This window comes from Thamnophis elegans, chromosome 2, assembly GCF_009769535.1.
Source record: "Thamnophis elegans isolate rThaEle1 chromosome 2, rThaEle1.pri, whole genome shotgun sequence".
NCBI classification, from domain to species: Eukaryota; Metazoa; Chordata; class Lepidosauria; order Squamata; family Colubridae; genus Thamnophis; species Thamnophis elegans.
This window is the reverse complement of record NC_045542.1, coordinates 61,184,544-61,210,080: the sequence shown is the minus strand read 5'-3', so window position 1 is coordinate 61,210,080 and position 25,537 is coordinate 61,184,544.

Genomic DNA, 25,537 nt, shown 5'->3' with positions numbered 1-25,537 from the left:
GAGGGAGGGAGGGAGGGAATGAATTTAGTTCCCAGTTGAGGGATGCCAACTTTTTTTCTGTCTATGCTGTCACTTAAGAGCCAACTGGATTTTTGCTGTATGTAAGATAACCGTAACCCTAGCTATCTTAATGTCATTTTTTTGCACATTTTTTCCTCCATATTCTGCCTCCAAACAATGATTTCCTAATCTGTAATTGTTCTACCAATTGGCTTGTGAGCATGCTATCTTCCTATTTTAGTCCATAAGTTGGCCCAAACCAACATACTTGCTTCTAGGCTTTTTCTTGAACTTCCTTCTTAAATTGTTCCCAATTGCTATTTTTAAGAACATTTTTATTTATTCTTTTCCATACACATCTGCTCCTCCTGCCTGAAATAATCACATTCATCTCTTTCTATAAAAAGCTGTTTAAATAATGTATAATTTAAGGCTCTTTAATGCACTTTCCTGCCATCAATTATGTATACTTGCTACTAGAAGTATTTGATAATATTATGTTGTTACTTTATTGTTCTGCCTTTCTTTTTTTAGTTGCTTACTGCATTTACATACTGGAAATAGAAGAATTTTGCTCTGCAAACTTATAATATATGGAAAAATCCCATAGATGCAGAAGAGTTTTGCCAAAACCTCTCCCACCAACTGTTCTTTTTGTAATAAAGATGGAATAATACATTCAAGGAGAATTGATCTTTACATTTGGTAAATGTCCACTGTACATCTTTTTTCTAATACATCAGGAAACAACACAGTTGTTTGAACTCTCCCCATTCATAAATGGATCCACATTATCCCAGAAAACTAGTATCTCAGAAAGAAGACTAGAAAATAGGAGTTTCTTGTAATATTAACTTTCTTTTGTTGGGAAACTTTTTTCAAAAAGAAGCATTTTTAATAGTGTAATATGTTTTTTCACCAGTGTCTGAAGTGGATTTCTTTTAATTACAAAATTTCTAGTGCTTTCCTTTACCATTTGAGTAGTGCCATATTTTTTCAGTCTTTCAGCAAATAAACAGATCCATTACAGTGTTTTACATACAGGGACCAGATGGGCCCAACAAAAGAAAGATATCCCAGTTGTTTCAAGGTAGAGAGTCTGTCAATAACTTTCAAGGGGGAACAATCTACCTCAAATCCCTCAGTTTACAAAGTTATATGACCAAAATAATTTTTGTCCATCCTATATATCCTGATCAATCATAACTCAAGCATGATTATATAACAACGAATTAAAAATATTCATGATCATAAAATACAAAAGGCTGCAAACCAATAATCCTTCAGGAAAAATGCTAAAACACCAAATTTCAATACTGGTAATACTTGCAAATATTTGGAATTTGGAATTTGCTTTATTTATATGCCGCCCTTTTCCCTGAGGGGACTCAGGGCGGCTCACAATTCAAGGGAGGGGGAAAACAAATTACAGAACAAAAACCATGTACTATTAAAAGCGCAACAATCATACCATTCGGAGTGGGGCTGAAAGTCTTTAGCCCCAGGCCTGCCGGAACAGCCAGGTTTTAAGGGCTGTGCGGAAGGCCTGGAGGGTGGTGAGGGTACGAATCTCCATGGGGAGTTCGTTCCACAGGGTCGGAGCAGCCACAGAGAAGGCCCTCCTCCGGGTAGTCGCCAGTCGGCACTGGGCGGCTGATGGAATTCGGAGGAAGCCTAGTCTGTGGGATCTTATTGGTCTAGTGGAGGTAATTGGCAGCAGGCGGTCTCTCAAGTATCCAGATCCAATACCATGAAGGGCTTTGTAGGTGACAACTAGCACCTTGAAGCGAATCCGGAGACCAACAGGCAGCCAGTGCAGCTCGCGGAGGATAGGTGTTACATGGGTGAAACGAGGCGCACCCACGATCGCTCGCGCGGCTGCATTCTGGACAAGCAGAAGTCTCCGAATACTCTTCAAGAGCAGCCCCATGTAGAGCACGTTGCAGTACTCCAGCCTAGAGGTCACAAGGTTACAAATATATATATTTTTCCCCTTGCTATGTAACAGAACTAAAGAGTTCTGCGTAATCTTAAGAGGAGTGAAATAATTCATTGGCAAGAATAGAAGAGAAATTCTAGTCTTGCCAATGAATTATTTCACTCTCTTCCCCAAAAATGATTCATTATTGAGAAGATGGATGTTATAATTGTTCAATTCAACCACATGCTAGATCAATGCTAGGTACTGGTTCAACAATTATTCTATACAATAGAGATTAATGATTAGGCATTTATATTTAATACTTTTTAAAATGTTTACTTATTTCTCCACCCTCCCATAACAATGTACCAGTTTGAGTTTGCTCATTGTTATGAATTTGATAGCATGGATGACTTTGCCAGCTGCAGCAAATCATAGACTACAGCTGACTAGATGATAGATAGATGACAGATAGATAGATAATCATCATCATCTATAATCATTTCCACAGCTTGTAGAATTTCTTTAATATTCCATTATGCAATTATCTCATATCCTTTAATGAAGATTTGTATGAGAAATCTACTTTCAAGACAATGCAGTTAAATATCTAAATATAAGAAGTTTGTTTGGAAAAAGGAAAAAGCAGGAAGAATGGTGGAAAGCAACTTTCTCAGATATAGAATCCCAAATAAATCTTATTAAGTCAATACTGTGTAGCTAGTTACATACCTTCCTAAGTGAAAGTTTAATGTTTGAAATAGATGCAAAATTCTATGAAGAATTCATTTCATACATTACGGTAAAAAAATCATTTCTGGCTTCTTAATTAGATATTGTTAAAGAGACTAGACTGAGACCTATATTTATAGTATGTGGCTATGAAATTAATGAAAGTAATTTAATGGAGACTGATTTATTATCTTGATCAATAATATATCTTGAATTTCTGATAGCAGTAGTTTCACTAGGTAGAAAAAATAGAAACTCAGAAATTGCATTTTATTAACAAACACACTTTTTTAAAAAACAAACTGGCCAATTGAACTTAATATTTTAATGTATTAATACCTTTAAATAACAATCTGGGTACCTGGATAAAAAGGAAATAGAGAACACAAGGAAAATCCTGAGCAAATTATACTCCCCCTTACTTTTTTTTTAAAGGAAAAAACCCTCTCCCTTGATCCCCGTCTAATTGTTTGGCTATTTATTCCATATAGCTGGTTCCAGTATAGAGAATGATCATTTGTACACTGCAACCAGATAAATATTAGCAGGCTACTGTATAATTCTCACCAAATATAAAGACTGAATTATCGTATGAGGAAGCAGGTATCCTCATAATTTAATATTTAAGTTTTTTATATACAGCAAAACCTTGAAAACATCTCAGTGTTTATTTGGAAATGCATAACCTTTTAAAAGATCAGTAGCTTAGCTGCAATTTCTCAGATCTTTAGACTGTACACCTTGAAACTCATTGGTTTGAGTAATCATGAGTTGATTATGGCAATGTGCTTTATACAGGATTGCCCTGGAAAGCCACTATTAAGCTTCAACTGATCCAGAATGTAGCTGAGCAGGTAGAAATTGGCATGTTATCCCCATGTGGCAGCCTTGCTTCACAAGCTGTACTGGCTTTCAGGTGTGATTCAAGGTGCTGGTTATGACCTACAAAGTTCTACATGAGATACTGCCTGGTTACTTCAGGAATTGCCTATCTTCTGTGGCATCAGCCTAGCCAGTTGCATCCAAAAGGGTTGATGTGCTCTGGGTCCCTTCAATTAAGCAGTGTCATTTATTGGGACCCAGGAAGTGTGTCTTCTCTGAATTGCACCTGCCCATTGGAATAGGGTTGACTTTGAAATCTATGTGGGTCCCACCTTGATGGCACTCTGGAGAGCCTTAAAGACCTGGTTCTTATCTCAGGCTCTGGGCTAGAGTGGTTGGAACTCTTTATTGTATGTTATGTCATATTTGTTATTGTTGATCAGATACATCCTTGTTTACTGTTCCATGGTATATTATGATAATACATTTATTTTATTTTGATGCTATGTGTTGCCCAGAGTCAATTGTCAAATAAAATCATTCAATCTATCAATCTTTTTTATAAAAAGTTTTTTTATTTTTCCTTTCAAATTCATTCTTAGATATACATTCTTATAATTGTTATTTAACAGATGTCAATTCATATCATTTTTCCGCCTGTATATTTACATTGATGTTTTCTTATTTTTCCTCCCCCTATATTAACCAAGTGTCATCTGAGATACTTATTTCATGTTTTGTTCCTTTTTCTTTCTATTTATATCTTTTTTCAAGCCACTCATAAAATTGCCCCCATGTAGTACATTGACTCCTCCTTTATCTATCAATCTTGAGGTTAACAATGGAGGAGCTATGTGATGAACTATCCCTTTCCCCAAAATATGATAACTATATGCTGAAGCTGGCAATAGATGCTGTTGTGTGCCAAGGTTAATCTGGTGTACAGAGCCAGGGATGAATAAAGAAACATCACAAACTACATATCACTTCTATAATGTCAATTGTAACCCCATCATGAGCAAATAAACAACCTAGTTCCTTGACCGTTCCTGACATGCTGCCTGCTAGGTTACATTGGTTGAGGACTCCGGAAAACTGTGAAGATGAATTAATATGTGCTGAATTTCAAGGCACCTCATTTCAAGGGCATGCCTCTGAACCTAGTTCCATCCTCTTTTATCTTGTTTTTCGAATGTTAACAAGCTTCTCTTTTTCTAAGCTATGCAGGGCTTAGAAATATACGTATAATTACTGTTGTTATTAATAAGTTCTGGAGAAGACCCTATGGTTTTCTTAGCAAGATTTCAGAAGTGGTTTTCTAGGGCTTAGTGAGAGTGACTTGCCCAAGTCCAGCTGGCTTGGGCCTAAAACAAGACTAAAACTCACTGCCTCTCAGTTTCTAGCTTGGTGCCTTAACTTTTACACCAATCTGGCTCTCTACGGCAATTTAAGACAGAAAGGTATTCATTATGCATGTGTGTTTCAGTTACTACAAAATCAGACCTTGCCTTTTATTGGGCTCTGTTGTTAGCTAAACTTCGCTGACGCTACAGTTCTATTGATATGAGACTATCCCACACAGTCACCTTTGCTTGTGCTATCCAGGGTTCTGAAATTTTCTTGACTTCTTTAGACTTGGCTTTTGTTTGAAAAAAAACTTCACTCCTTTCAGATCTAAGCCTCCCTTTTGTTAGATCTCACAGCCTTGGTATTGTTATCTTACCAGGTGCTCTGAGATATAGTGCTGAATGGGAGTAGAAACACTTATTATATTTCTCTTCCTCTCCCCAAAGCAACCCTTTGCTCATATAGTATTTCATTCGCCATTGTAACATATCATTTGTTCCTAATGCAGCAGGCCCAACCATTGTTTCAGATACTGCATGTACACCACAACTGCTGCTACTTCTAGTTGAAGCATATTTACACAAACCCCAAAAGTATATGTTTAGAATGCACATATTCTAAAATGTATTCTAAACATACATGAAAATATGTAGTAAAAATGATTCAGGAGGTGATTAGGCTAAAATTGGAAATCTTCTAAATAGAGAAATGCCTTTTTTCCCTTTCACATTGGTGAAACATTTACTAGGCAATCCCATTCTTTTAGAAGAGCAGCACTACATGATTATATATATTATGAACATTATTATATATTATAAAGATGATTATAAACATCATGTATAGCTTACAATAGTAGATGACAACGATTATTACATTTATCTTTGTAAGTCACACAGAGAGCTATACTAAAGGCCACTCTAAATACTATAAACATCCCATCTAGATTCAGTCTATTTATTCATCTATTTGCTCTATTATTTATCAATATACTAAATAAACAAATAAAAATAGCAACAAAACCATAAAATAAACTTACCCTTCAAAAACTAATTGAGGGATCCTTCCTGACAGTAACACACTCTGGACCAATTCATGGAGATTAATTCCAAGTAGTTTTCATAGCCATTTGGGTCACTCTATCTCCCTCTATGAAAGGACCCTTTAGGGGATTATATAGGAGAGCTGTAATGGGAGATTTCATTTTCTTGCATTTGCTACCGCAGGAATGTGGCCAATAAACTTCTTCTGATGGCTGTTCCATAGACCCTAGCATCATTTAATTCAAATTCAAAGCCTTTATTGTCATTGCATATCATGTATACAATGAAATTAGTTTAGCCTCTACTGGTGCAGTCCATACAAGAATATAAGATAACATGAATAATATAAAAAATAATCCTTATACAAGTAGGGGAAAAACTAGTCATATGTTTCCAATGTATGTTATATTCTGTGCAACATGAATTATCTTGTATCATTTAGCCAGTTGCAAACATATTATGTAATGAAAGGGGAGTGTGTAAGCATATTTCAACAAGATACTTGCTTTTGGCTGTCACTCAAATGAGATACATTAGAGCAGAAAACTGAATTCACAGGAAGAGTAGAACTAAAACATATTGAGTTAGCAATAGCAATAGGACTTAGACTTATATAACCTTCACTGTCTCTAAAAGTGGTCTATAGAGTCAGCATATTGCCCCCAACAACCTGGGTCATCATTTTACTGACCTTGGGAGGATGGAAGGCTGAATCTACCTTGAGCTGGTCAGGATCGAACTGCTGGCAGTTGGCACAATTAGCCTGCAATACTGCATTCTAACCACTGTATCACCACTTAGGCCACAATAGCAGAATCTTGCAAGTCTGTTTGAGCTGTCCCCTCACTCCCAATATTCCAGGAGCTAGAGAGAAGTTAGACTGGGTCTCATTTCTCCCTTCCCATTCTCTCTTTTTCCTGGATTTAATGCATACTTATATCCTTTTCCTTTAAATAACCTATTGTGAATATTTGCTTCAAGACTATCTCCCTGTTTCTTTGCATTTGCCTGCTTATCTCCATGTTGCGCAGAATGAGTTGAATACTCTATACTTTGGATGGAGTAGAAACCAGAGAAAGCTTTTGCTCCTCTCAGGACACTAGTTCCTGGTTTGACATTTTTCCCAGCATTTGAAATGAGGAACTAATATCAACTGGTGACTTGAACAAGTGCTCAAGACCAGGCCAATTTTCTGTGCAACGCAACAGCACAAGGCCTGGATCCTTATTCAGGAAAACAAGTACATAAATTTAACCAACTCAGGGGGCTTTATTTTGTTTTATTTTAAGTGTTAATTAGTGAGTGACTTTGGTGTAATGGTTAATGTACCAAGCTAGAAACTGGGACATCATGAATTTTAGTTCCACCTTGGGCAGGAAGTCACCTTGGTGGTCTTGGGCCAATCACTTTCTCTCAGCTGTAGGAAGACAACAGTGGCAAACCCTTTTAAAAAAACCACCTTGCCTAGTAAACTCCATGGACTAATCACATCAATAGGTTTGGGCTAGATTACTTCTGAGAGAACATAAGAATACTACAACTGTTAGAAGAAAATCCTGTTCCTATACAATTTTCATATCACACATGGTAATATTTTGAACACATTAATGATCGTTCAACAAGCTATTTGGATGGACTCAATCAATTCTCTGAGGAATATTTTGCACTATGTTTTATCGGAGTTTTATTTCTCTATTTTCATTGCACTTTCAGCCCAGTCAGAAAAAAACCCTGAACTTCCCCACTACCAGAAGTTAACAAAATCAATGTTGTTTTGAAAATCATTCACACAACAAAGTGACTACAGATACCTCTTGTAGCTTCCCTTAAAGAGTTGACAGCAAAGGAGACTCAGATACATTGGATAGCATAGGAAGGACAAAGAAAATCACTAAATGGAGAAGCAACAGAGTCTCCTGTCTGTTCATCAGAAGGCTAGCATTGTTATAAATTTCCTCAGTGGTGATAGAATTCTACACACTAGTAGTTGCCAGTGATGGCTCTATGATAAGAAAGACAAAGAAGTGTGGAAAAGCTGCCATTTGAAACCATGCCATGAAAAACTTCTTTAGTTAGTTACTATTTCACCATTTAAGGCTATATACTGAAATTTTCACTGGATGGCTTATATTTCTTAAAATCTTCCTAGCCATCAGTGCTACAGACATGGATTATTTATTTGCTTCCTCACTTTTTACAGTATATATCAGGTTAAAAAAGTAGAACAATTTAAAGTATTGTAGCTTTTATTTTCCATGGCTTTCCTGATTACATTTAATGCTTTGTTTAGTTTGTCGAGGATGACTTTCAGGAACTCCAAATGCCACTTCTGAGACACTAATGGAGCTAAATTACCAGTCAGTATTTAAACACTAGCCACAGACAAGATCTAAGTTGCTTACAACTAACAAGCCTTTTGTTGAAGTTACTCTTTGACCCAGATACCTTCTCTTTCTCCTTTTTTTTAAATTTACCCTCAGAGGTTTTTTTTTAATTCCTACAACACTTGAGTGACTGTTATCTTCATCTGAGAACAAACAAAACATTTTATTTCCACTAGCCAAGTGTCATTCACACCCTGCAGTCCCTGGTGAAAAATCTTAGCTTATTTTTATATCCCCGCTTTTCTAAGCTCACCGGTAGGCACATACGTACAAAACCGGATGTGCATCTATCAGTGAGGAGTAATAAATGCATTCCTCTGACTCCTTCCAATTTGCTTCTTTTCCGAAAGATCAAAGCAGATTTACTGAAACTGTTTTCTGCAAGGAATTTAACTTTCTGATTTTCCAGAAAGCTTCCTAACAGCTATAAAGATAAATGGAAAGAGACAAGCAAAAGTCAAATAACATCCCATCTCACACCTATTAAGGAATGTTTCCAGTTTGTCTTCTGTTTTACCAGCAGAAGCAGCCTAAGTCATTTTGCTGTCTGAAGCAAAACCACCAACTAGCAAGTCTAAGTATCTGTTCCTACTTTCCCAAACAAACCTCTAAGGTAATATTGGCACAAATTAAACCTGAAAAAGAAGCCCCAACACTTCTCCCCATTCCTGGAAATGTGAAAATGACTTAACATTGTGCCCTATCACAATGTCCAAATCTACTCTGTAAGGTAACTGCCTCAATCTGCCTAATGGTAGAACAAGTTGGAGTGAGGAAAAAGAAGTTAATTCATCAGTTCTACCCATCCAGCCTTGCCTCATTTAATCATTTTCAAAGAGATTTACAGAATATTGACTGCTCCCACAAAGAGCTATAAACAATATGGGATTGGCATCTGACCTATTATAATTCCAGGCCTTTCACCTGGAATTTAGGATAATTACAAAATTGTAAGGCAGTGCATGTCTCAGTTCTATGTTTGCTGATAAAAATACTTCACCCCACAATGGCAGCCCTATTAGACAAACATATTAAAAGACTAAGAGAAACATGCTGGGATAGCCACAGAAGAGGAAACAGTGATATTTCATGGCAGTTGAGACTTCAGGAAAGGGAGAGAACAGAAAGGATCGTGTTTTTCTACCAGGTGCTCTGACTATAGGAAAGGTATCTTTGCATTCATGTTAATACTTGGTAAAACAGATTGCAATTGGTTGTGGGTAGCCAGCTAGCTGATCTGAATCCTTCATGGTTTGTTCTCCTCTCTTTCTCCCACCATTGTTTCCTAAAACACAAATACTGACAGTAACACTATCAGGCATAAGCATGGAAAAGTATTTGTCACTACTGAGTTGATAGTAATTATGTGTACAGGTCTACAGATTATATAAACAGTGGCTGACTTCTATTAATTGCTTTTGGTCTGTCTTTTAGTACATACTTTATCTGTTATAAATCATGATCTTCTGCAGTATCCTAGCTCTACCTATTGGTTCATAATCTAAAAATTAATTTTCTAATATTCTTTCATATTTACCCATAAATGATTGCCTTTTGCTAGACACCACTTTATGGAAATTAAAAGTGATAATTGAGTTTTGGGATCTATGAACCGACCTCATAACCATTGGAATGTGCCAGTATGTTCAAAGATGTATTTATTGAAGCCAAAAGACATGCCATCTCAAAAGGGTTTAATCGAGTGATACATTCATTAGATTCCTATTCATGTCAGTGTCAGAGAGTTCATCACTCCAGTCCATTTCCCATATTTGGTCTTGAATTCGCAGCTCTATACACTTGCACAGCAGAAAAACCACAGAAGCTGTGAAGGGTTTCAAAGAGCTTCCCAGCCATCTGATTTGATTTGCTGCTTTGAAGTAGGTGCCCACTTTGACTCACAAATCTGTTTTGATGGGGATGATTTGATCAAAGCCTCAGCAAATCAAAACACTCCTTTACAGCATTGCACTGTCTTGTTATTCTCTTATTGAAAGCAGCAGGAATAAAAATACCTGCTGCAGCCTGGAGCTAGCATACTGAGAGCCTAATCTGTACACAGCTGGTGGTCTTTGGATCCAGAACATTCTTAGATCCCTGGAAACAACACTGGATGTATATTTACAATGAAGGAGGAAGGAGATGTTCTTTTTGTAGTGTAGGAAGTTAGCACCCACCTCTCTCCTAGAAAATGAAATGTTTTAGGAAATAATTTAGGAAATATTAAAAGGACAGAATATTTCCCTCTAAAGGGAGGCAGAAACTCATCCCCCCATCTTTGTCAATGAGGAGCCAGAGAAACATGTTTTTAGGCAGGAAACAGATGCACTCTTAATAGCTCCCCCCCACCTTTGTCAATGGGCCATTAAAGACCTGAGCTAGTCTAGTCTACATAACAAAGATATGCCTCCTTCGAGCAGATCCATCTGCAACAGAAACTCACCACGTCATCTGGGAACTCAACCAAGCTTGGGACTCAAAAGACACACAACCTACAAAGTTAGCTAAGAAACCCCCATCCCTGGGATTCTGACAACCAATCAGAATACATTTCTTACACAGGAACAGGAAACAGAGAGGTGTGGCTGAACAGAGAGCATAAAAAATTCAGAAACTCTCAGCAAGACCCTTTTCTCTTCTTTTTCTTCACTCAACATCTTCAAGCATGTGATCCCCTTTTTGCCTAGGACCACAAGCCATGTGGTCCGGTCCACCATTAAAACCATCTTTCCAAACAGTCTCCATGTTTCCAGTGTTTTTCCCCACTTGGAACTGAACCCAGGTGGATATTTCTTCCAACAGTAGCATAAAATAAAGAGATTCTACATTTCATTTATATACTAGATACTTCTATCAAAATACAATGGATGATTGTCAAAAAAATACAGAAATAACAAAGTTGAAATGGCATAGTCATCCCTTTCTTGAAGGGAATCTTCTTCAATAAAACAAGGAAAGCAAGATATTCCTCAAAACCAAATAAAACAGCTTGGCAGTAAGTGGTGAACTCCATTTCACAGAGGAAGAGTTCATCCCAGCACAATCATTCCATGCAATGCTTCCTGCCATAGATGACAAAGAAGACATCCATACAACCATGTCTTACAAAGTATTTTGAAGTGATCTGGGTAAAGGTTATGTCTAGTTTAATGAAAAGAAGGACCAGGGGTGACATGATCCCAGTGTTCCAATATCTAAGAGGTTGCCATGACAGGGGGAGGGGTCAACATATTCTTCAAAGCACCTGAAGGCAGAACAAAAACCAATGGATGGAAGCTGATCAAGGAGAGACCCAACCTAGAACTAAGCAGAAATTTCCTGACAGTGAGAATAGTTAATCAGTAGATTGGCTTGACTCCAGAAGTTGTGGGTGCTCCAACAATGGAGATTTTAAAGAGGAGATTGGACAATCATTGGTCTGAAATTGTGTACATTTTCCTGCCTGAGCAGGGGGACTAGAAGACTTCCAAGGTTCCTTCCAACTCCGTTATTCTTTTATTCTTGTAGACCTCCGTTCTCAGGCAAGGAACACCATGAACCAGTCGGTATTCCTTTTCCATTTGTATACTAGGAGAGCACAAGAATATGTCATTTGGTTAGTTCAATGGGAGAAGCACAGAGAGAAGTAAAAATAACCTCAACTTTCCACACCATGCAAAAATAAAATAAAACAATACTCCCCCTCCCATCCTACTTGCTAGGACCTATTGTATGTATTTATGTTAATTAATAACTAGGGCCAAAAATAGTATGGAGAGGGACACTGCCTATAAAATTAAGGTCTAATAAATCAAGCACATAAAGGTTAGCTTTTGAAGAAAGAAACAAGCTGAAGATGAGTTATTTGGTAGAAAACAAAAGGACTACAGGGGGAAAAATACCTCTCAGAGGTTTTCAAGACTTACCTACAAGGGAAGAGTGATAAACCTTTACTGGTCATGTAACATCATACATGGGAGACGGCCATTGTGAAAAAGTTGATGTAAACCTGTTCCCTGGATAAGTCCTGAATAGATGGGAAATGCATTTTCAAGGTTGCAAATGCAGCCTTTGGCTTAAAAAGACATTCTGGGCCCTCATTGGAAGGGATTTTTTATTCTGTCCCTATTAAAACATGTATTGGCATGACTAGGTAAAGAATTAGAAACTTGGAAGACCAGAAAATTACAAGCACAGAAACTTGAGAAAGTACAAATAATATATTATGTTGTTTTTGTAAAGAGAGTAAAGTAATGTATGTTATAAACATATGTTTGATATAAAGATAAGCAGGCAAGATGAGGCACTATGATTAGCTTGTGGCCTGATAGTTTGCTCAACTGTTGGGTTAAAAAGTCAAGCACTACTTAGTGAACATTTCTGCACCAGCTCTAGGCTTCATTCATTAAAGCATGTCTGCACTTATATTGTTCTCATTCCAAATCGGTGGGAAGATAACCAAAGCACCTCATATCAATGACATTTACACTGGATTTAGAACACATGGAAGATAAAAAGACTGAACATCTGGAAAACCACTTTGAATTTGGAATAAGGCTTACCTGAACGAATGAGGACGAGCTAAAAGGAAAAGCAACTGAATAAGGTATGTAAAGGTAAGTATATAAATCTCCCTTACTCCATCAAAGCTCTTGAAATCATCTTCTTCAAAGGAGACATAAGCCAAGAACACAGAACACATAGAAAAGTATCATATAAATTTTGAATTGTGTTTGGAAAGTCCCTGTAGATGGTTTCTCCTGATTATATAACAGAGCTATCATTTACTTCCAAAGCTCCAAATTGTTCGACAAGGCTGAAAAAGATTTAGACCTAAGTCTAATAAAACCTCAGAATCTGGTGTGACTCAGTAGGACTTGGAATCTGGCCAAATTCCTTGCAAATATTTACCTGGAGGCTATGAGAAAATGTCTTGCTGATTTCTGAAAGGAAAAAAATGAAATCATACTGCTTAGAACTGCTGCTTTCTACTATAGATGTTATAAGGCAACAAGGGTTATTAGAGCATGTGAGTATTCAAAGGATGAGGTCACAAGAAGTACAACAGAAAGAAAGTACAACAGAAAGTAAGCCATTGTATACTTTTTGTAATGAGAAAACTTTTTGTGATATAACTTTGAATGAGGACTTGTATACTGCTCAAGTCAAAAAGAGGGCTGTAAAAATATTTACAGACCCCTTACATCCTGGACATAAATTGTTTCAACTCCTACCCTCGAAACGACCACTATACACCAGAACAAGTAGACACAAGAACAGTTTTTTCCTGAATGCCACCACTCTGCTAAACAAATAATTCTATTATTACTATTAATCTTCTCATCTTTCCTATCACCCATCTCCCCCCACTTATGACTGTATGACTGTAACTTTGTTGCTTGTATCCTTATGATTTATATTGTTTTGTTTCCTAGTATGATTTTATGCTTATTTGTACCCTATGACTATCATTAAGTGTTGTACCTTATGATTCATGATGAATGCATCTTTTATTTTATGTACACTGAGAGCACATGCACCAAAGACAGATTCCTTGTGTGTTCAATCACACTTGACCAATAAAGAATTCTCTAAAGAATTCCATAAGCAACCTGGCTGCTTTCATATGTTGAATACAATTATGTCAAAAGATAGTAGATTATATATCTAGGTATACTAACCAATTCCTCTGTTAGGTAGATGGGAAAAATATTAAATATATAGATAAATAAAACCAATATAAAAAGAACAAGTTAAAAAATTAAGAGAAAGGTAAGGGTCCACTTCCATGCCCAATACAGAGATGAGAGATCATAGAAAATGTTAAGGTTTTCCCCCCTCCTCGATTCATCATATGTGTTTCCCTATATCGGAAACTATCCTTTGGTCATTTGAAACAGAGAAATTAAATTGAAATATAACTTTTTGTAATTTTGGTTCCTCTAGCTCAGGGCTACGCAACGTTTTTATACCTACATTTGTATCTCTTTTAGTAGTAAAATTTTCTAACCTCCCACAGGTTCCATATTAATGGTGATTTATAAAGTAGGGAAATAACTTTACTTTATAAAATTTATAAAGCAGAGTTACAGCAAACCCCTACCGCCCACCATGAAAGCTGGAACGCCCACTAGTGGATGGTAGGGACCAGGTTGACTACCACTGCTCTAGTGGGATGGAAAATGGAACTGTTTTTCCTCCTTTTCTTTGTAGCTGCCTATCTGAAATGGGAATTGAGCTTCTCATTTTCAGCGTCTAACTTTTCTTATTTTATCTTGCATTAAAATATTAAAGACAGCATCACTAGCTGGCCTCATTTGTGGAATATAATCGAATTTGGTAGTCAGAGTAATGAACTTTATGCTGTCAAACCTTTCTCCTGTATGGAAGAGGACCTTTAACAAAGCTATTAGAAAGAGCTCTTAGTCTGGATCCAGATCAATGTTCACTTTGGGAAAGGCATGAATGTACCAGATATTTATCTTTGAAAATATGCCCTTTCTAAACTTCTATATTCTCTTATAAGAGAAGCCTGGAATTGAATTATTATCTCAGTCAAATGCAATTCTATCTCAGAATAATAGATGAAAATTCATTGTAGCCATATCTCATTTACAGCTTGAGCTACTGTGACACTGAGTCATAATGTTAGCACTGGTTCCGTTTTGAAAATTTTTTTCTGTATTCTGTAATATCAGTATAAATTCTCTTTCATTCTCACCCTTCAGATTCTAGGGCCCTGCCTGTCTCATCTGCTGAATTTTGTTTAAGAGCATGAATGCAGAAACACTTTAAACAAGTTTTGTATGTAACCACATATAATATGTTTTCAAGTTCTGAATAAGTTAATAAACGAACAGCTAATATTCATTTCTAAAGAATGGAATAAAAACTGCTTTCCATTTAATGTTATCAACCTGAACCAATCTCAACATATCAATCTATTAATTACTTTCCCATGTATTTAAATTTAACTATTTTCAAAAAATAGATTTGTCTTGTTATTGCAATATATTATAAAAAATAAAAACAACCAAGAACTATAATGTTCCCATCAACTAAAATGGGTTCTGCTGTATTTGAAATGTTTAGTTTTTTCATGATCACATTGCCTGGAACTTTGTGGACTTATAATTCAATACTTCAGGAGAGCATCATGTTGGAAAATTTTGACCTAATGACTTCCCCCTCAAGAGATAGATCCTATATTGCCCTGAGTGAAGTAAACTATTGACTCCCATGTCACTTGCAGTCCAGGTATCTGGCACATTTCATAATATTCTCCTGTGCTGTGAAACAGGTCTTTAGGGGTATACATAGGATTGTGTGGTAAAGGTGGGAGGTGGGAGGTGTGAGCATGGCAGTGAGATCTCAAGATAGACAGTGCCACATTTTCATCTTATTTTTCCAGAGAAGGTTTTGAATTACTTTTAAAGCAAAATTGGGGATTGAGCTATTCAAAACATAAGTACCCATTCTGCTTCATTTAAAAAAAAGTTACAGTGGTGTAATCTGGGTGAAAGTACTATAAAGTTCACAAGAAAGGATTCTATGATGGGTTCCCACACCTGCTGAAAGAAAAGGTAATGTTACCCTGACTAACCAAACAAAGAGCCTCCCAAACTGAAGAATTTCTCCAAGATTTGGCTAAAGCTGTATAAATCAAAGCTGTCAAGTAAGTGAAAACTTGTTGCGTCAATCCAGAAATATGTTAGGAAGTGACTTGAGAACTCTTGCTAGAAAAGATACACAACACATATTCTTATTTGCTGCTTCAGTTATGAAATTTGCCCCTATAGTTGTGTCTAGATGCCCAACTATTTTCTTTTGTGACATTCTCTATCACGCTATAGATTCTTCCTAGAATGATTCAAAGTTTCAAATGGATATTTTAATTTTGCTTTAATATAGATCTGGTGGTTGGGAGTTGGGTTTATGGATGAAAGGTGACGTATTGTCTCACATGAATGAGATAAGAGAAGGAAAAATAAATGAAGAAGAAAGGATGGTTGTAGCTTTTCAAATTCAGTGAAGCTTACCAGGCTTTGTTGGTCTTTTCAAATCTTCCTGTTCAAAGAATGTGCAGCCCTGAAAACTGATGTTTTCCTAAGCCCCTCCATTGTCTTTGAAAAAGTTTCATGTTCATGTTTTGCCATTGCTTTATTCTTTCTGCATCCCCATCTTTTCAGAAGTCCTGCCTCACCCCTTCAGAAGGAAACATTAAACATCCATGTCATAAGTCACCCTGAAGTTGTGATTTCTTTCCCCTCACTTCACCATTTTCTATGCTGCCTCTATGTGAAAGACAATCATGGATGGCATTGCATAACAAGAAAGAGGGTTTGTGATGCTGAATTTGACCACAAAAACATCTGCGAATAAGGCCTAATTGTGGCAACCAACCACTGTCAGATACAATAATCTACTTAATCCCTCTTCAGTAAACTCATATTCACTGAAGTACTGTCTGTGTTGCACTGTATAAAAACAGTTCTTCCATTTAGTTGCATTTTAGCAACTAAGTTTTGTTTTTAGAATCATCAATGGAAGATATTACAAATATCCCTGCTTCTCATAAACAGTGCAAGGTTAGGGGATTTTTCGAAGGCCAATGAGAGAGAGAGAAATTCCATTGATTCCTTCCCCTACTCTCAAAGTGGCATTGTGAATGACAAAAGAGTTAGAAACTAGCATGTTCCCTCAAATTCTTCCTACTTCTGTTGATTGTTCTCTAGAAATATGGTGACTACAGAGGGGTGCTATAGTATATAATAATCTTCTGCACAGTGATGATCCTGGTTTGTTAAAGTAATTTAATCAGTTGCTGATGAATGCATTTCACTTCTATGACCTCCTTATTCTATTTTAAACCACTCTTTCCCCAATCCCAGCCTGTATTTCTTCTCTTGCAATAATGTATGCTTTTATGTTGTTGATAGACTATTAACTCTATTTAAATGTAATGCTCTTTTGAAAGAATTCTAGACTTGGTGGTTTTGTCACCAATGAGTGTAATAGAGATTTTTCAGTTGTTTTGTTAACCAGGGATTTCAAGCTGCAAATCCTTTTTTCACCACTGTATTCATGACTTTATGGGAGTATAATTATGCCTATACCGATCTGCCTTCTCCATAGACTACTTCCACAAGTTGCTGATCATGACTTCCAGCTAGTATTGCTACTCCCTAACAACACTGATAACATTGTTTCAGAAGAGCTTTTGGCTAAAAGTTCAGGAATCAGAGATTCCTGTTATTATAGTTAACAAGGGCAGAGCTCCTTGCCATTTGTGACACGTAGGCAATCTGATGGATGGCTAAACCAATTAACCCAAGCATCTGCCCACATTTCCCCTCCCTGTCCTACCATACATTTAAGTGAATGATTGGAGTTGATTATCCTGTAGATTTTTGTGGTTGTTAGTTGCAAAGTTGTGTTTGACCCATTGCGACCCCAATGGCAACTTTCCTCCAGGCCTTCCTGTCTGCTACCATCCTCTGGAGCCCCTTTAAACTTATGCCAACTGCTTCGGTAACTCCATACAGCCACCTCATTCTCTGTCATCCCCTTCTTCTTTTGCCTTCAATCGTTTCCAGCATTAGGATCTTCTCCAGTGAGTCCTTCCTTCTCATTAGGTGGCCAAAGTATTTGAGTTTTATGTTCAGAATCTGTCCTACTAAAGAGCAGTCAGGGTTGATCTCCTCTAGGACTGACTAGTTTGATCACCTTGCAGTCCAAGGGACTTGCAAGAATCATCTCCAGCACCATAGTTCAAAGGCTTCAATTCTTTGGCACTCAGCCTTTCTTATGGTCCAATGTTCACAGCCATGCATTGCAACTGGGAAAACCATAGCCTTGACTATACACACTTTTGTTGGCAGGGTGATGTATCTGCTTTTTAGAATGCTGTCTTGATTTGTCATAGCTTTCCTCCCCAGTAGCAAGAGTCTTTTAATTTCTTGGCTGCCCTCCCCATCTGTGGTGATCTTGGAGCCCAGGAAAATAAAATCTGTCTTTTACGTATGGACAGATGTAGCACAGATTTGCATGTCCCTGTGGATTGGTTCACCAAACCATGGGAATTTTAAATTGCTGTCATTGGCCGGCTAGTCTGCCGGAGCTCAATAAATGGAGAGCTCCGGCATCCTGATGGTGGTTCATATCACAGAATCTAGGGAAATAAAAGGTGCTGAAAGTTTCCCGAGCCTATTGTCTCTTCTTTCCCACGCCGATCTAACACTACCTCAATTTCTTTCCCATCTATTTGCCAGGAATTGAGGAGGCTGGATGTCATGATCTTAGTTTTCTTAATGTTGAGTTTCAAGCCAATACATAGATAATACTAAGTGGGAGGGAATATAAACCAAGGAGAATCCCCCAACTACTTTTCTTAACTTCTTGTATTTAAACTGAAAAGGTAGCAGCCTTCTCTGTCTTTGTTATTGCGGTAATCAAGGAATCACCAAGAAAGGCAACACCAAGAAAGAGCAATTATGATGGTATACTTCCCTTCTGACCCACAAGGTCAGAACTTCACTCTGGATATAACAATACATTTCTTTCTATGAAATTTCTAACCCTAATCTTATAAAATGCAAATAATCATTTGCATAAAGTTGCCAGATTCAAGAATGAGATTCAGATAATCGTTTTCTTGCAAATGCAAAAGATATTCTTTATAAAAATGAATAAGAGTAACAGACAAGTTGTAGAATACGAGAATTCAGACAATTCAGATGCTATACCATCTCCAGGTTTTAAACACTGCACCTCTTCCTTTTATATCATAAGAGATTTCATTCCCGCTTCGGTTTCTCAACCTTGATATGGATGCTACGTTTTCAGTGTTTGAATAATGGCTTTCTCTGCTTTATGCTCTTTACTTCAGGTTTTTCTGACATCAGTGGTCACCCAGAGATTGGAGGATAGGACAGTTTGGCTGTACCTAATAATTTTTGCAAGATTCAATAAATATTCTTTCCTAAATAATAATACTGGAGACATTTTCTTTCTAAAAAGAAATATAAATCAAGGAATCACCTTGATTCATCTTTTTTCCCCTTTATTTTTATGTTGTTTGAATGGCTCCATCCTCCACAGGCTTCAAGGATAAAGGGCATGATTCATTATGTTTCTGGACTTTCTAGACAGAGCTTTTAGTTCTGCTTGAGTTTTATTGCAAATGAAGTCCACAATTCCATCTGTGCATTTAGTGACTGGAATTGGCAAGGTGTAAATTGCCTCAATGGGACTTCGTCATTCTCTGGTATTTGTAGTGATCATCTTCATCTAGACCAGAACTGTCAAACTTACGTCCTCATGGCGTCATCATGTGATGTATCAGGACTTTCCCCCCCTTTGCTAAACCTGGCATGGACATGCCCAGTGCATGACACATCCAGCCTGCGGGGCGTGAGTTTGACAGTCTTGATCTAGACTCTTTATATAAGTTTTTTTGTATATTCTCTATAAGTTTGTTTGCTAACTCTCAGAATTAATTTCAGGTTAGGATTATAACAGGGAGCAGACAGGCGGAGTGGGAAGAGGGAGGAGGAGGAGGAGGAGGAGGAGGAGGAGGAGGAGGAGGAGGAGGAGGAGGAGGAGAAGCAGCCCTGTTCAGATGCTCTTTTACATTAAGCCAAATTCTAATCAATAGGGACGTGCTTAAATCCCAGCATCAAAGTGGGACTGATTAGCCAGAAGCTTAAAAGCCTATGTTGCAATACACCTGGAAGAAAGCCCAGCTGGAAAGAGCAGCAACTGAGTGTCTTTATAATTCATAATAATCGGTGTTGTAAAAGTGGATGTTGCACACTAATGCCTCCAAAAACTTTATCAGATGATATGTAAGATTTGTTCAGCAATTAATGACACTTATTCAAGGGAAGCAGCTTGTGCTATCTTAACTTGAATTTTCTCTCCTAATTTTTGGTTCAATAAATGAGAAAATGGAGGTGTGGGTGAGGGAATGAAATGAAATATGACATAAGCATTCATAAGCCAAACAGCAAGAGGGGGAAAAAGGATGACAGATGTAGCTTCTCAAGTATAGTGGTTAATGCTTTTTTCTTTTCTTTTTACCATATATGGGTTGCATATTATTTAAATGTGGTGAAGGTGAAGGTTTTCCTCGCACATATGTGCTAGTTGTTCCTGACTCTAGGGGCTGTACTCATCTCCGTTTCAAAGCAGAAGAGCCAGCACTGCCTGAAGATGTCTCTGTGGTCATGTGGCTGGCATGACTAAATGCTGAAGGCACATGGAACCCTGTTACCTTCCCACCAAAGGTGGTTCCTATTTTTCTACTTGCATTTTTTACGTGCTTTAGAACTGCTAGGTTGGCAGAAGCTGGGAAGGTAATGGGAGCTCACTCCGTTATGCGGCACTAGGGATTTGAAATGCCGAACTGCCAACCTTTCTGATCGACAAACTCAGTGTCTTAGCCACTGAGCCACCTCAACCCTTCTATTTAAATATTGAAGAGTCTAAATACAACTTATAATAGAATGTATTTTTAGTATATTCAACATATATTTTATGGAGAGCTGAAATATATTTAATCCCTTGGAGATCTTTGCACTGAACACCTGAAAGAGCTTTTTATATAATGCCATTGAGATTGAGTCTTTCTTCCCTACTTCATTCTCTTTTGTTGGGCTTTCCATAGACATGATTGCTTGTTGTCATAGATTTCCGGCCAATTAATGAAACATACCATGTGTTACTGAAGCATACTGGCAACATCACTGTCCCTTGAGGCTGACCTAGAAAGAGAATTGGATGGTGGACATAGTATTCTCAGGCCTGGAAGCCATCTTTTGCATTGGGCCTTCAGACCTGACACATTTAATGCTGTGGGAAACTGGGAGAGGGGATTATATGGGAGATATATAGTTCCGCAGGGGGAGGAACTTTGAAATTAAGTAGTAAGTCCTTTTTTTCAGGGTCAGTTGTAATTTCAAACAGTCACTAAGTAATGAGTCATAATTTGAGGGCTAGCTGCAATAATTTATTATATTCCTATATATAACATTCCTTTCTCAGAGAGTCAAGGACGTCTTGTCTTGCACCTGGAGAAACGTGACTGGGAGTCATCTCCTGTATTGGATGGTGCCTGATTGGATCATGTGATGGACATGTGGTTGCTGGGCAGGGACTTGAACTTTTGTTTGGGTAGGGAAAACCTGGAAACTTTCAGATTTGGATTTTCCCAGATGTGCCAATATGACTTCTCTAATAAAATGGAACTTTGAGGAAACTCAAGCTTGGGAGTCTTCTTTCGTTGGGGGTGTTACTTAGAACCCTGACAAAATATATCTTCAGAATTTTATGAATCCTGCTTTGGATTCTTCAAGTCTCCTCCCTTCATATCCCAGGATTAGCAAGGCTCAATAATTTTACGATACCCCATTTACTTTATTTATTTAATTTATATGCCACCCATCTCACTCCGAAAAGAGATTCGGGATGGCTATACTTGAGTGTATCAAGAAAAATAACATGAGACACATGCCTGTTATTCTGCTGAAGATGCATTGTCTTATTGAAAACCTCAATCTGCTCCCTCCATTCAGCAATCTATCTTCTGTGTCTTATAATAATTTCCAGATTATTTATTATGTATTCATTTATAAAATTTATAGACTGCCCATCTTACATCAAAGTAACTCTGGGTGGCTTACCTGAGAGTAGGACAGTTGTACCCTCTGCATTAGGGTACAGCCTTTATGACAAAGGCAAAATTGTCTGCCAATGAGTTTTACCCCTTGTTATATCTGTCTCTTGAAGCCCTGGTAAATACAGCTGCTTCTGATAAACACATACTAGTAATAAATTTAAAAATAAAAACTCAGATTTTTATACAGCAGCAGAATGTACTTCCTATTTCCCTGTAATCTATCTTGGTTTTGCCAGCTTAATCTGGACCTCATCAAAAATCATTACACATATTATTATTTTTTACATTTCCCATATAAAAGAAAAACCGTATCCTACTTATCTTTTCCGATCTGAGAAGCATCTGGGTACAATTACATATAGGCAGATGAAACTGATATAAGTATTGCAGAATTTAATTATTCAAACTGAACTACCTTCTGGCAAAATGTTTCGACATTATTAATGAAGTGATGCCAAGGGGAGGGGGGAGAGTGAGAATCTGTCTGTTGCCCCAAACTTACTCCATCAAATACAGTTTAAAGAATGGATTGGCATCAGAAAAGATTGTTTTTCAGTGTTTGTACAAATATCAGCAGTATATGAAACTTGGGCAAATATGTTTTGCACCATCTTTCCTCCCAGAGTCATTGTCATAGCCCCTTGTCAAGAGACACCTCGCTCAGATCACCTCAGAGATGGTCTGCTTCCCATAAACATAAACATGTGGTGTTCTTTGGCCTGTTTACTCAGTCATGTCTATCTGTATCACAAGGGATAATCCCCCCCCCATGATCATCTTCAAAGCATTCTTAGCATCTGCATCAGCCAAGACATAGATAATGGATATTTTTTATCATTCCTCCCCATCAGTCCAGTAGTTGTAAAAAAAAAACCCAACCCCAAAAATCTTAAATTTATTACATAGGTTTTTAAAAAAATAATATTATTAGCTGTGTTGAAGAACTATTGCCAGCCAGAAATATGAGATGTAAAGATAATAAGTTCTGAAGATATCCAAAGGCGTTTTAAAAATATGTTTTGTACCCTAATATGGTCAGGAATGCATCTGGCATCTGTCCCAAATTCATCTTTTGCCTGAAAGTAGGGATGCCTTTCTTTTGGAGTGCTTCATAAGGCACCACCTATGGTCCTGAGGCATATAGCAGACATGCCCATGTTCCCAAAGCAATGCATTTGATGTCAGTTTGCACAAGTGGGAACCCTAGTTCTAAAGTTTGTCAGTTCCCCATGACTGCTTTGATTGTAACATCAGAACAATGTGGCTAAAAGCAGTCAGATAAGCAATACCTCTGTTGCTTAACAAAGGTACACCATGGGGAAAGATGACAAATGTAGGCCATGAGATGCCAATTTGTTAATTTTCCTTACTTGGGAGAAAAACTAAGTTGCTCTCAAGGCTTTAACTTGGTATTGTGCAGAGACCAAAAAGATTTTGTAGGCCTCTGGCTCATCTTTCTTTAGAAAGGTATTTCCATGTGAAGAGAAAACTGGTGCATCCATCATAGGCTCTGCTGGGACTTCACACTGTTTCAGTGAGCTTTTGTGGAATTCTTGGCTCTATTATTATTTCTGTTTTGCAAATGAGGTGTGTTTTGTTTGATTTGATTTTTGTGGCAACCACCACTCCCCCAAATTGATATTTATGTATATGATTTGATATCCTCCGCTGACTCAAAGGGGATCAAGCTATTGATCTGTCAGTCTGATTGATTGACTGATTGATTTCTGGTTTTTGCAGTGAATAATCAAAGTGGCTAAGAAGATTTAAAACAAAGCCAAAAAAATAAAATAGAAAATCAGATTAAATTGAACAGTAAATAAAGTTTGAAAATAATCTGAAAATTAAAAGATTGGAAAAATAATCTATTTGTAGAGGTTTTTTTAATACTAAGAAACTAAAACCAAGAATAACTCCAGAGAGATTATTTCCCACAACTTGAGAGTTACACAAGAGAAGGCAATCTCCTAGTGCCAGAAAGATGCATCTTTATCACTTTCAAGAAGACTTCTCCTGATTCCTGACAATTTTAGTAATTTCACAGTTCCATAATAAGGACTGATAAGGTTTGATAAAGACCCTAAAAAGATTGGTTTCCTTAAACCCTTATAAGGTTTATCAAAGGGAACAAACACAGTTTGTAGAACTGAAGGAAAAATGGCCATGGAATAAGATGATTGTTTACAAGATTTACTGCTACAGTCAGCCCACCAAAAACTATGTTATTCTATTCTGATTTTCCATGCTTGACCAATAAATCTTGAAAATCTTATGCTTGACCAATAAATCTTGAAAATCTTGATAATCTTTGTTTTTTAAAAGTAGAGGATTAGACCAAACAGACTTTAGGTAAAATTAAACTTAAATTCTCAGAAATGATAGTTGATACTGCAGTCGTTTACAAGAGTGACTATTCTATCCCACTGGCCTATCACACTTTTGTTCTTGTTGCTTGAAATGTTTATTTTGAAATTTTGGATTAAAAGGAAATGAGTAAATTATAGGATCTAATCAACATTATATCCATTCCCTTAAAAAAGGGAAACAAAACTAAAAGAAAGTTTACAGTACAAAATGATGGTACCAATAAAGGGGAATATTTGTAGCTCAGGGTTGAAATTAGGGTTCCCTGGTGTTCTCTGAACTTGCTTGTTTTGTTTTGTTTTTTGCAGACATTTCATTACCCAACTAGGTAACATTATCAGTGCTAGCAAGTTCTGAGAGTACTAAGGACCACCCATAAAATGATGGTGATTAGAACCCATGTTTTTTTAAAAAAAAATCTTACTTTAATTTTAAGGAATAGAAATAATCTATATTGAATCTATTATATTACTTCACCAAATAATATTGGCACCAAAGCTAAGACTGAAGATATTTAATAATGGGCATGCTTTCATTTTAAACTTTGGCCCCTTTGATTTAAGTTTGAAATACTGCAGCTACAGTCCACGTAAAATCCATTGAGATCATTTATGAAGGGAAGGCTTCAAAAGGTAGTGAAGAGTTTATTGCCTGTGACTAAGTTATGATTCTTGGCAGTTATATTTACTGGACGTGTGTCAAAGTTTTAATAGAGGCTCTTGTTACTGTGAGTCAGATTTCGCCAACCTCATACCATCCACAACTAATGTAACTTCTTAGTTTACAATACTTTGCTGTTCTGATCCTCACCTCCATCCAGTAACGAATGTCGAGACAAGTGTAACTGGAATTCCACAGCGCTTTATTAGCAGGAGACATAAATCTCAGTGGCTGAAAGCCCAAGCATAACAAACAGATAAGAACCTTGGCAGCAACTCAGACTTCGACAGAGACAGATAACAGCTTCTTAAGAATGAAGTTGAATCCTGCAAACCAGACTCTTCCCAGAGTATCTCCTTAAATACAATCCTGAGAGGAGCCTAATTACAACCACCTGGGTCCAATTATCTTTTGTAACTGTGTAACTATTCTCTTTGTTGATCTGCCCAGCGTTGCTGGGCATCCAGGACCACCTCCATTGTCTCTTCATCACTACTCCAAGGCATGACATCAGGAGCATACTCCCTTTGGCTCTCACCACTGCTCCATGCCTCAGGCACCTCCTGGTGGCCCACCAGCCTCTCTGCGCCCTGCTCAGAGTCAGAACCCT